At 43.2% G+C, this 9,177-nt stretch overlaps 1 long non-coding RNA gene across 2 annotated transcripts; it reads left to right on the top strand.

Moving 5' to 3' along the window:
- The first annotated feature begins 6,784 nt into the window (after positions 1 to 6,784).
- On the top strand, positions 6,785 to 8,897 carry LOC120041877. 2 transcript variants are annotated; one of them, XR_005475970.1, is made up of 3 exons: positions 6,785 to 7,194; positions 7,295 to 7,348; positions 8,776 to 8,897. It is a non-coding gene; the product is annotated as an uncharacterized LOC120041877 (long non-coding RNA). The 2 variants fall into 2 exon arrangements; XR_005475969.1 differs by having other exon boundaries at positions 7,267 to 7,348.
- The last annotated feature ends 280 nt before the right edge of the window (positions 8,898 to 9,177 follow it).

Below are 9,177 nucleotides of genomic sequence, written 5' to 3'. Positions count from 1 at the left end.
TAAACCAGCAAAAGATATATAATTTTTGACTAACCTTGATAAGCTTCATCAGATGACAGTCCTATAACATCAGGTTATACATACACGTATGTTTTGTTCGAAAATGTGCATATTTAGAGCTGAAATCAGTGGTTATACATTGTGCTAACGTAGCATCTTTTTCCCACAACGTCCGGATATTTTTCGGACACTTTTTCTGACACACATATTCTGACCAAATAACTATTCATTAACATAACTAAAAAATACATGTTGTATAGGAAAGGATAGATACACTAGTTCTTAATGCAATCGCCGTGTTAGAATTCTAAAAATAACTTCATTACGATATGCAGTTTACGTTATGGCGAGAGCGTGCCCAAAACCTGGCCGCAAACTACTAGTTCACATGTACGACAGATATATGAAATAACATCATAAAATGGGTCCTACTTTTGCTGATCTTCCATCAGAATGTTGTACAAGGGGTCCTTTGTCCAGAAGAATCGTTGTTTGGTTTTAGAACGGCCTTTTTCCCTCTCGATTTAGCAAGCACACTTGCCAAGTGGCGCGAATCTCTCCATCGTCAACAAACTCAGAGAACGGAACACGGCAAAACTCCCGAAAAAATTTCAATAATCTGATTAAACTACACTGCTCAAAAAAATAAAGGGAACACTTAAACAACACAATGTAACTCCAAGTCAATCACACTTCTGTGAAATCAAACTGTCCACTTAGGAAGCAACACTGATTGACAATAAATTTCACATGCTGTTGTGCAAATGGAATAGACAAAAGGTGGAAATTATAGGCAATTAGCAAGACACCCCCAATAAAGGAGTGATTCTGCAGGTGGTGACCACAGACCACTTCTCAGTTCCTATGCTTCCTGGCTGATGTTTTGGTCACTTTTGAATGCTGGCGGTGCTCTCACTCAAGTGGTAGCATGAGACGGAGTCTACAACCCACACAAGTGGCTCAGGTAGTGCAGCTCATCCAGGATGGCACATCAATGCGAGCTGTGGCAAGAAGGTTTGCTGTGTCTGTCAGCGTAGTGTCCAGAGCATGGAGGCGCTACCAGGAGACAGGCCAGTACATCAGGAGACGTGGAGGAGGCCGTAGGAGGGCAACAACCCAGCAGCAGGACCGCTACCTCCGCCTTTGAGCAGGAGGAGCACTGCCAGAGCCCTGCAAAATGACCTCCAGCAGGCCACAAATGTGCATGTGTCAGCATATGGTCTCACAAGGGCTCTGAGGATCTCATCTCGGTACCTAATGGCAGTCAGGCTACCTCTGGCGAGCACATGGAGGGCTGTGCAGCCCCACAAAGAAATGCCACCCCACACCATGACTAACCCACCGCCAAACCGGTCATGCTGGAGGATGTTGCAGGCTGCAGAACGTTCTCCACGGCGTCTCCAGACTCTGTCACATGTGCTCATGTGCTCAGTGTGAACCTGCTTTCATCTGTGAAGAGCACAGGGCGCCAGTGGCGAATTTGCCAATCTTGGTGTTCTCTGGCAAATGCCAAACGTCCTGCACGGGTTTGGGCTGTAAGCACAACCCCCACCTGTGGACGTCGGGCCCTCATACCACCCTCATGGAGTCTGTTTCTGACCGTTTGAGCAGACACATGCACACAGCCAAGCTGGGTAACATGTCAAATGGCCATCCCTAAGCCAAGCTGGGTAACATGTCAAATGGCCATCCCTAAGCCAAGCTGGGTAACATGTCAAATGGCCATCCCTAAACCAAGCTGGGTAACCTGTCAAATGGCCATCCCCAAGCCGGGTAACATGTCAAATGGCCATCCCTAAGCCAAGCTGGGTAACGTGTCAAATGGCCATCCCCAAGCCATGCTGGGTAACGTGTCAAATGGCCATCCCTAAGCCAAGCTGGGTAACGTGTCAAATGGCCATCCCTAAGCCAAGCTGGGTAACGTGTCAAATGGCCATTGTCGTGGATAATCGGTTCAAAATATAACACTTACAAGAACTTGTGAAATCAATATAGACTTTTTAATACAATGTATCACAAGCCGGGATGATCCGCGGATCACACACCTTCCCAGAGCACTGGCTCTGTCTTTATACACACACACACACATGAGATCATTACATACTTTAAGTAAATTACTTCTCCTAGGTCATCTGCCACTATTATCCTTCATTTCAGGCTTCCTGCTTGTTTACGCCCAATAACGCCTGTATCCGCTCTTGATTAGATTATAATGGTGGCAGGACCCTCTTGTCTCCTAAAATTAATATATGTCTATCTTACCCTAATTTAGGCACTTATGGCCTTTACCCTAAATTAATGGGATGGCCATTTGACACATTACCCAGCTTGGCTTGGGGATGGCCATTTGACACGTTACCCAGCTTGGCTTGGGGATGGCCATTTGACAGGTTACCCAGCTTGGCTTAGGGATGGCCATTTGACATGTTTCCCAGCTTGGCTTAGGGATGGCCATTTGACATGTTACCCGGCTTGGGGATGGCCATTTGACAGGTTACCCAGCTTGGTTTAGGGATGGCCATTTGACATGTTACCCAGCTTGGCTTAGGGATGGCCATTTGACATGTTACCCAGCTTGGCTTAGGGATGGCCATTTGACATGTTACCCAGCTTGGCTTAGGGATGGCCATTTGACAGATTACCCAGCTTGGCTTGGGGATGGTGTAGGAGTTATTGTTACATATAGAGGCAGATATCACACTATTAAGCAATAGACAGGTGTACATTAGAATATAGGAGGAAACCAAATATTAGCAGACATGAGTGAGTGCATTTGCCATTCTGGTAAATACAGGAAACCAAAGATTAGCAGATGGCCAAAGCCATACGTGCTTTAACCTTTACCGAACCTCAACCCCGGATCCGGGATCACCCCCCACCCCCCCCACACTGATTAGCATCGCTAGCATAGCGTCACAATTAAATAGTAGCATCTAAATATCATTAAATCACAAGTCCAAGACACCAAATGAAAGATACAGATCTTGTGAATAAAGCCACCATTTCAGATTTTTAAAATGTTTTACAGGGAAGACAAAATATGTAAATCTATTAGCTAACCACGTTAGCAAAAGACAGCACTTTCCTAACTCCATCAGTTTCTTACTCCATCAGGTGCTATCACCAATTCGGCCAAATAAAGATATTGATAGCCACTAACCAAGAAAAAACCTCATCAGATGACAGTCTGATAACATATTTATTGTATAGGATAGGTTTTGTTAGAAAAATGTGCATATTTCAGGTATAAATCCTAGTTTACAATTGCACCCACCATCACAACTCGACTAGAATAAATACACAGAGCAACGTGTATTACCTAATTACTAATCATAAAACATTTCTTAAAAATACACAACTCACAGCAATGGAAAGACACAGATCTTGTGAATTCAGACAATATTTCAGATGTTCTAAGTGTTTTACAGCGAAAACACAATAAATCGTTATATTAGCATACCACATATGCAAACGTTACCCGACCATTGATTCAAGCCAAAGAGAGCGATATCGTTATCATCGCCAAAATATATTAATTTTTTCACTAACCTTCTCAGAATTCTTCCGATGACACTCCTGTAACATCATATTACAACATACATATAGAGTTTGTTCGAAAATGTGCATATTTAGCCACAAACAACCGTGGTTATACAATGACAATACTAGCAAAACTAGCCTGAAAATGTCGGACGCCATCTTTCACAGTGATCTTGTCTCATGGATAACTATTCATAAACTTGACTAAAAAAATATAAGTTGGACAGCTATCGAAAGACAAATTAGTTCTTAATGCAATCGCTGAATTACATTTCTAAAATTATCCTTACTGTGCAATACAGGGTTCGCCAAGCGAAGCTATACCAAACAAAATGGCGGAATATGCGTTTAAAATTTTTCGACAGAACAACGATTTATCATCTTAAATATTTCTTACTATGAGGTGATCTTCCATCAGAATCTTGGGCAATGTATCCTTTCTTGGGTCTAATCTTCTTTTGGTCGAAAGATGTCCTCTGTCCGTCGAAATGCCCACTAACGTTCGACCGGGACCCCGAAACGTGCCCAGCTCTTGGATGGGCGTCACATAGAACTGCCTCAAAATCGCACTAAACGGATATAAATTGCTATAAAACGGTTTAAATTAACTACCTTATGATGTTTTTAACACCAATAACGAGTAAAAACATGACCGGCGATATATAAGTGGCTAAACCAAAGCTTGGAAAGAGAGGAGGTCCAACGTCCATCCTGCGTCAGGCGCAGGGAGCAAAGGGACGGTACATCCGGTCTTTGCCGTTTTATACAGGCACTGATTGCGCAATCGACTCCATTCAAATTGTCACCACTTACTGACATCTAGAGGAAGGCGTGGGCAGTGTTTGTATCCTCATAGGATTTACAGGGACTTTAAAACTGATCTGGAACCAGAGGCCAAGATTTCTGAAATCTCACACACTGGGAGGAAAAGTGCTGTAGAATGAGTTCTGTTTCACTCAGAGACATAATTCAAACGGCTATAGAAACTAGAGAGTGTTTTCTATCCAATAATAACAATAATATGCATATTGTACGAGCAAGAATTGAGTACTAGGCAGTTTAATCTGGAGAGCAAATTATGCTAATGCGAAACAGCACCCCCTATAGTGGCAAGAAGAAAGTGCATTTATGGGAAGAGCAGGACACCATTATGAAGATTAAATAGAGAGGAAAGGCCATAAGTGCTTAGACCTCTTAAGGATCTCTACAGATCGGTGTCCCACCCACGGGACGGTTGGGCTAATATGCGCTAATGCGATTAGCATGAAGTTGTAAGTAACAAGAACATTTCCCAGGACATAGACATATATGATATTGGCAGAAAGCTTACATTCTTGTTAATCTAACTACACTGTCCAATTTACAGTAGCTATTACAGTGAAAGAATACCACACTATTGTTTGAGGTTTTCACAGTTATGAACTTGAAAATAATACATTATGGCCTTTCTTCTGCATTTCAAAGATGATGGTATAAAAAAAATACAAAAAACGGTTGTTTTTTTCTTTTTATTATCATTTACCAGATCGAATGTGTTATATTCTCCTACATTAATTTCACATTTCCACAAACTTCAAAGTGTTTCCTTTCAAAAGGTATCAATAATATGTATATCCTTGCTTCAGGTCCTGAGCTACAGGCAGTTAGGCAAAAATTGAAAGAAATGGGCGGCTCCTTAAGAGTTAACTGTTGAAATTAAAGATCCCAGAATATTTCCATACGCACAAAAAGCTTAATTATCTCAAATGTTGGGAACACATTTGTTTATATCCCTGTTAGTGAGCATTTCTCCTTTAACAAGATAATCCATCCACCTGACAGGTGTGGCATATCAAGAAGCTAATTAAACAGCATGATCACTACACAGGTGCACCTTGTGCTGGGGACAATAAAAGGTCACTCTAAAATGTGCAGTTTTGTCATAAAACACAATGCCACAGAAGTTTTGAGGGAGCGTGCAATTGGCATGCTGACTACAAGAATGTCCACTAGAGCTGTTGCCAGAGAATTCAATGTTAATTTCTCTACCATAAGCCGCCTCCAACGTCATTTCAGAGAATTTGGCAGTACGTCTAACCGGCATCACAACCGCAGACCATGTGTAACCACGCCAGCCCAGGACCTCCACATTCGGCTTCTTCATCTCCGGGATTGTCTGAGACCAGCCCCCCGTACAGCTGTTGAAACTGAGGAGTATTTCTGTCTGTAATCAAGCCCTTTTGTGGGAGAACTAATTCTCATTGGCTAGACCTGGCTCCCCAGTGGGTGGGCCTATGCCCTCCCAGGCCCACCTATTGCTGCGCCCCTGCCCAGCCATGTGAAATCCATAGATTAGGGCCTAATGAATGTATTTTAATTGACTCATTTCCTTCTATGAACTGTAACTCAGTAAAATATTTGAAATTGTTGCATGTTGCGTTTATTATTGTTCAATGTATAATGTATATATATATATATATATATATATATATATATATATATATATTCCAAAGTTTGACATTGCCCAATCTGATATATATATATATATCTTTTTTAAAAACATTTATTTTGTTTTTGTGTGTTTTGTTTTGTTACGTTTTACTGCACTGACTGTTGGATCTATGAACGTAAGCATTTCGCTGCACCTGCGATAACATCCGCTAAATATGTGTACATGACAAAGACCATTTGATTTGATTGATGTGCTTGTTTTCATTACATAAATGCTTCAGAGTTCACAAAAAGTGACGTTATATAGTCTTATAGAACACAACGTATCCGATCTCCTAAACCTGTGTTTACCACAGACCTTATTTTCCGTGTTTATCCAAAAACTCTACAAAAAACCCTGATTCATTTCACCATAGGCTTTGTCCAACGAACCATGGCAGAGTTAGTGCCAACAAAAAGAGGCCACATTAATATTTGTCTCTGTTGGCGTCTTTCAGCGATGCATTCAGGTCGCCCGACCGTTTGCTACGTTGTGGAACGGTTTGTGCTGAACGACACGGTTTGCCAAAACGTTATTGTACGTTCTTGAACAGATTTGAGATACGTTTGCTCCGTTCATTGGGTGTGCCAGGGTGTGACTTTAATTAATGATGATGTATTTAAAAGGAGCTGTGCATTTTTAACACACAACCCAACCCTTCCTCCTTGTTCCAACTGGTCGTTCAGTACAGTACCGTTTTTGTTCGATTGAACGTTGTATTACGTTTGTATGTACTGAACGCAGCCCAGTCGATGCTGCCAGTGTGACGTATAATCTAGTGGACGGGACGCTTCTTCGAGAACAACAGTTAGTAAAACACCTTGTTAGCGTGCTAGACAACATCGCAGAAACATTGAAGCCCTTCAGACCGTTTCAGTGTCTATTTGCCACTGTGTTTTGAACACACTTCTGTCGTATCTACTAGTTACCCCATTTAATGTAATATTTACGTTGTTAGTCATCTAATTTAGACTAGCCCTAAGCTAATGCTAATTAGCTAGCTAACATCCCCGACCATGAGCTCACTAAGCTACTCTCCTCCTGCTGAAGAAGAGGTCTGCTGGACAGAGAAAGAAGCTCTTTGGTTGAACGTTGTTGCGAAAAAAGAGAAGATACGTTCGGAGTGAAAGAGGAGGAGGATGTTGCAGTTTTTGGATTGAAGGAGTTGGAGATCTGTTTAACCAGTAAGTACCGTCTCTGCAGTCGTTGAACCAATATGCAGTAAAGGGGTTTAACACTTTAATGTTGTTCTGTAGGAATGGCTGACGTTTTTGTTTGTTCCAGTTTTTGGATTGAAGGAGGAGGAAGAAGAGGAGACTGAAGATCTGATTAACACCAGTAAGTACAGTCTTAACAGAACGTTAACAATGGATCAATGCATCCAGTCTAGAGGCGAAAGAAACGCCTGTTTAGGAGAGGTGCTGGCTAGCGGAGTAGAACACCTGTTTAGGAGAGGTGCTGGCTAGCGGAGTAGAACACCTGTTTAGGAGAGGTGCTGGCTAGCGGAGTAGAACACCTGTTTAGGAGAGGTGCTGGCTAGCGGAGTAGAACACCTGTTTAGGAGAGGTGCTGGCTAGCGGAGTAGAACACCTGTTTAGGAGAGGTGCTGGCTAGCGGAGTAGAACACCTGTTTAGGAGAGGTGCTGGCTAGCGGAGTAGAACACCTGTTTAGGAGAGGTGCTGGCTAGCGGAGTAGAACACCTGTTTAGGAGAGGTGCTGGCTAGCGGAGTAGAACACCTGTTTAGGAGAGGTGCTGGCTAGCGGAGTAGAACACCTGTTTAGGAGAGGTGCTGGCTAGCGGAGTAGAACACCTGTTTAGGAGAGGTGCTGGCTAGCGGAGTAGAACACCTGTTTACGAGAGGTGCTGGCTAGCGGAGTAGAACACCTATTTAGGAGAGGTGCTGGCTAGCGGAGTAGAACACCTGTTTAGGAGAGGTGCTGGCTAGCGGAGTAGAACACCTGTTTAGGAGAGGTGCTGGCTAGCGGAGTAGAACACCTGTTTAGGAGAGGTGCTGGCTAGCGGAGTAGAACACCTGTTTAGGAGAGGTGCTGGCTAGCGGAGTAGAATCAAATTTATTTATATAGCCCTTCTTACATCAGCTGATATCTCAAAGTACTGTACAGAAACCCAGCCTAAAACCCCAAACAGCAAGCAATGCAGGTGTAGAAGCACGGTGGCTAGGAAAAACTCCCTGGAAAGGCCAAAACCTAGGAAGAAACCTAGAGAGGAACCAGGCTGTGAGGGGTGGCCAGTCCTCTTCTGGCTGTGCCGGGTGGAGATTATAACAGAACATGGCCAAGATGTTCAAATGTTCAAAAATTACCAGCATGGTCAAATAATAATAATCACAGTGGTTGTCGAGGGTGCAACAGGTCAGCACCTCAGAAGTAAATGTCAGTTGGCTTTTCATAGCCGATCATTGAGAGTATCTCTACCGCTCCTGCTGTCTCTAGAGAGTTGAAAACAGCAGGTCTGGGACAGGTAGCACGTCCGGTGAGCACCTGTTTAGGAGAGGTGCTGGCTAGCGGAGTAGGATCATTCGAGGAGCTAGCCATCGTTCACACATACAATAGCCTGCTAATACCTTAGCTAGCTTTTAACCACATGTTGAATTCAGAATGTTGATATCATCCTAAAAAGTACAATTACAAGTGTATCTTAACAATACCATCCACTTATAAGTAACCTCTAAATATACAACATTATTCATGAACAAAACACTGTGTATGACTTTGTGCTTAAAATAATCAAACTTTTCTGAAGATGACAGATAAAGCGTACCCTGTAACTGGAGATTCCTTCAAAGCGATTGCCTACAGTTACCGTGTAGGGCACTGCAAGGTTGGGTGACCAGGGTCCTCTGGGACTGCCTTCTGGAGGAATTCAGGTGTGTGAAGGCTACCTGTGTCCTGCGTAACTTCATGAGGATGGACACGAGGACCAGGAGGGGATCTGCAGCTTGCCGCCGTGTCCCAGAGGAGAAGTCTGCTGCTCTGCAGGATGTTTCAAGGATGGGGTCCAACAACGCAGCAAGAGAGGCAATCTGTGTGCAGGAGATCTTCACCTCCTACTTCTTCAAAGAGGGTGCTGTTCCCTGGCAACACCATAGACTACACTATGCACAACCAAAGGCTCTTTTAAGAGCCATTCACATTGCAATAGGAG

Source organism: Salvelinus namaycush, unplaced genomic scaffold (genome assembly GCF_016432855.1).
Source record: "Salvelinus namaycush isolate Seneca unplaced genomic scaffold, SaNama_1.0 Scaffold57, whole genome shotgun sequence".
Taxonomy (NCBI): Eukaryota; Metazoa; Chordata; class Actinopteri; order Salmoniformes; family Salmonidae; genus Salvelinus; species Salvelinus namaycush.
The sequence above is the reverse complement of the archived record's forward strand: the minus strand, read 5'-3'. Positions and strand labels throughout refer to the sequence as shown.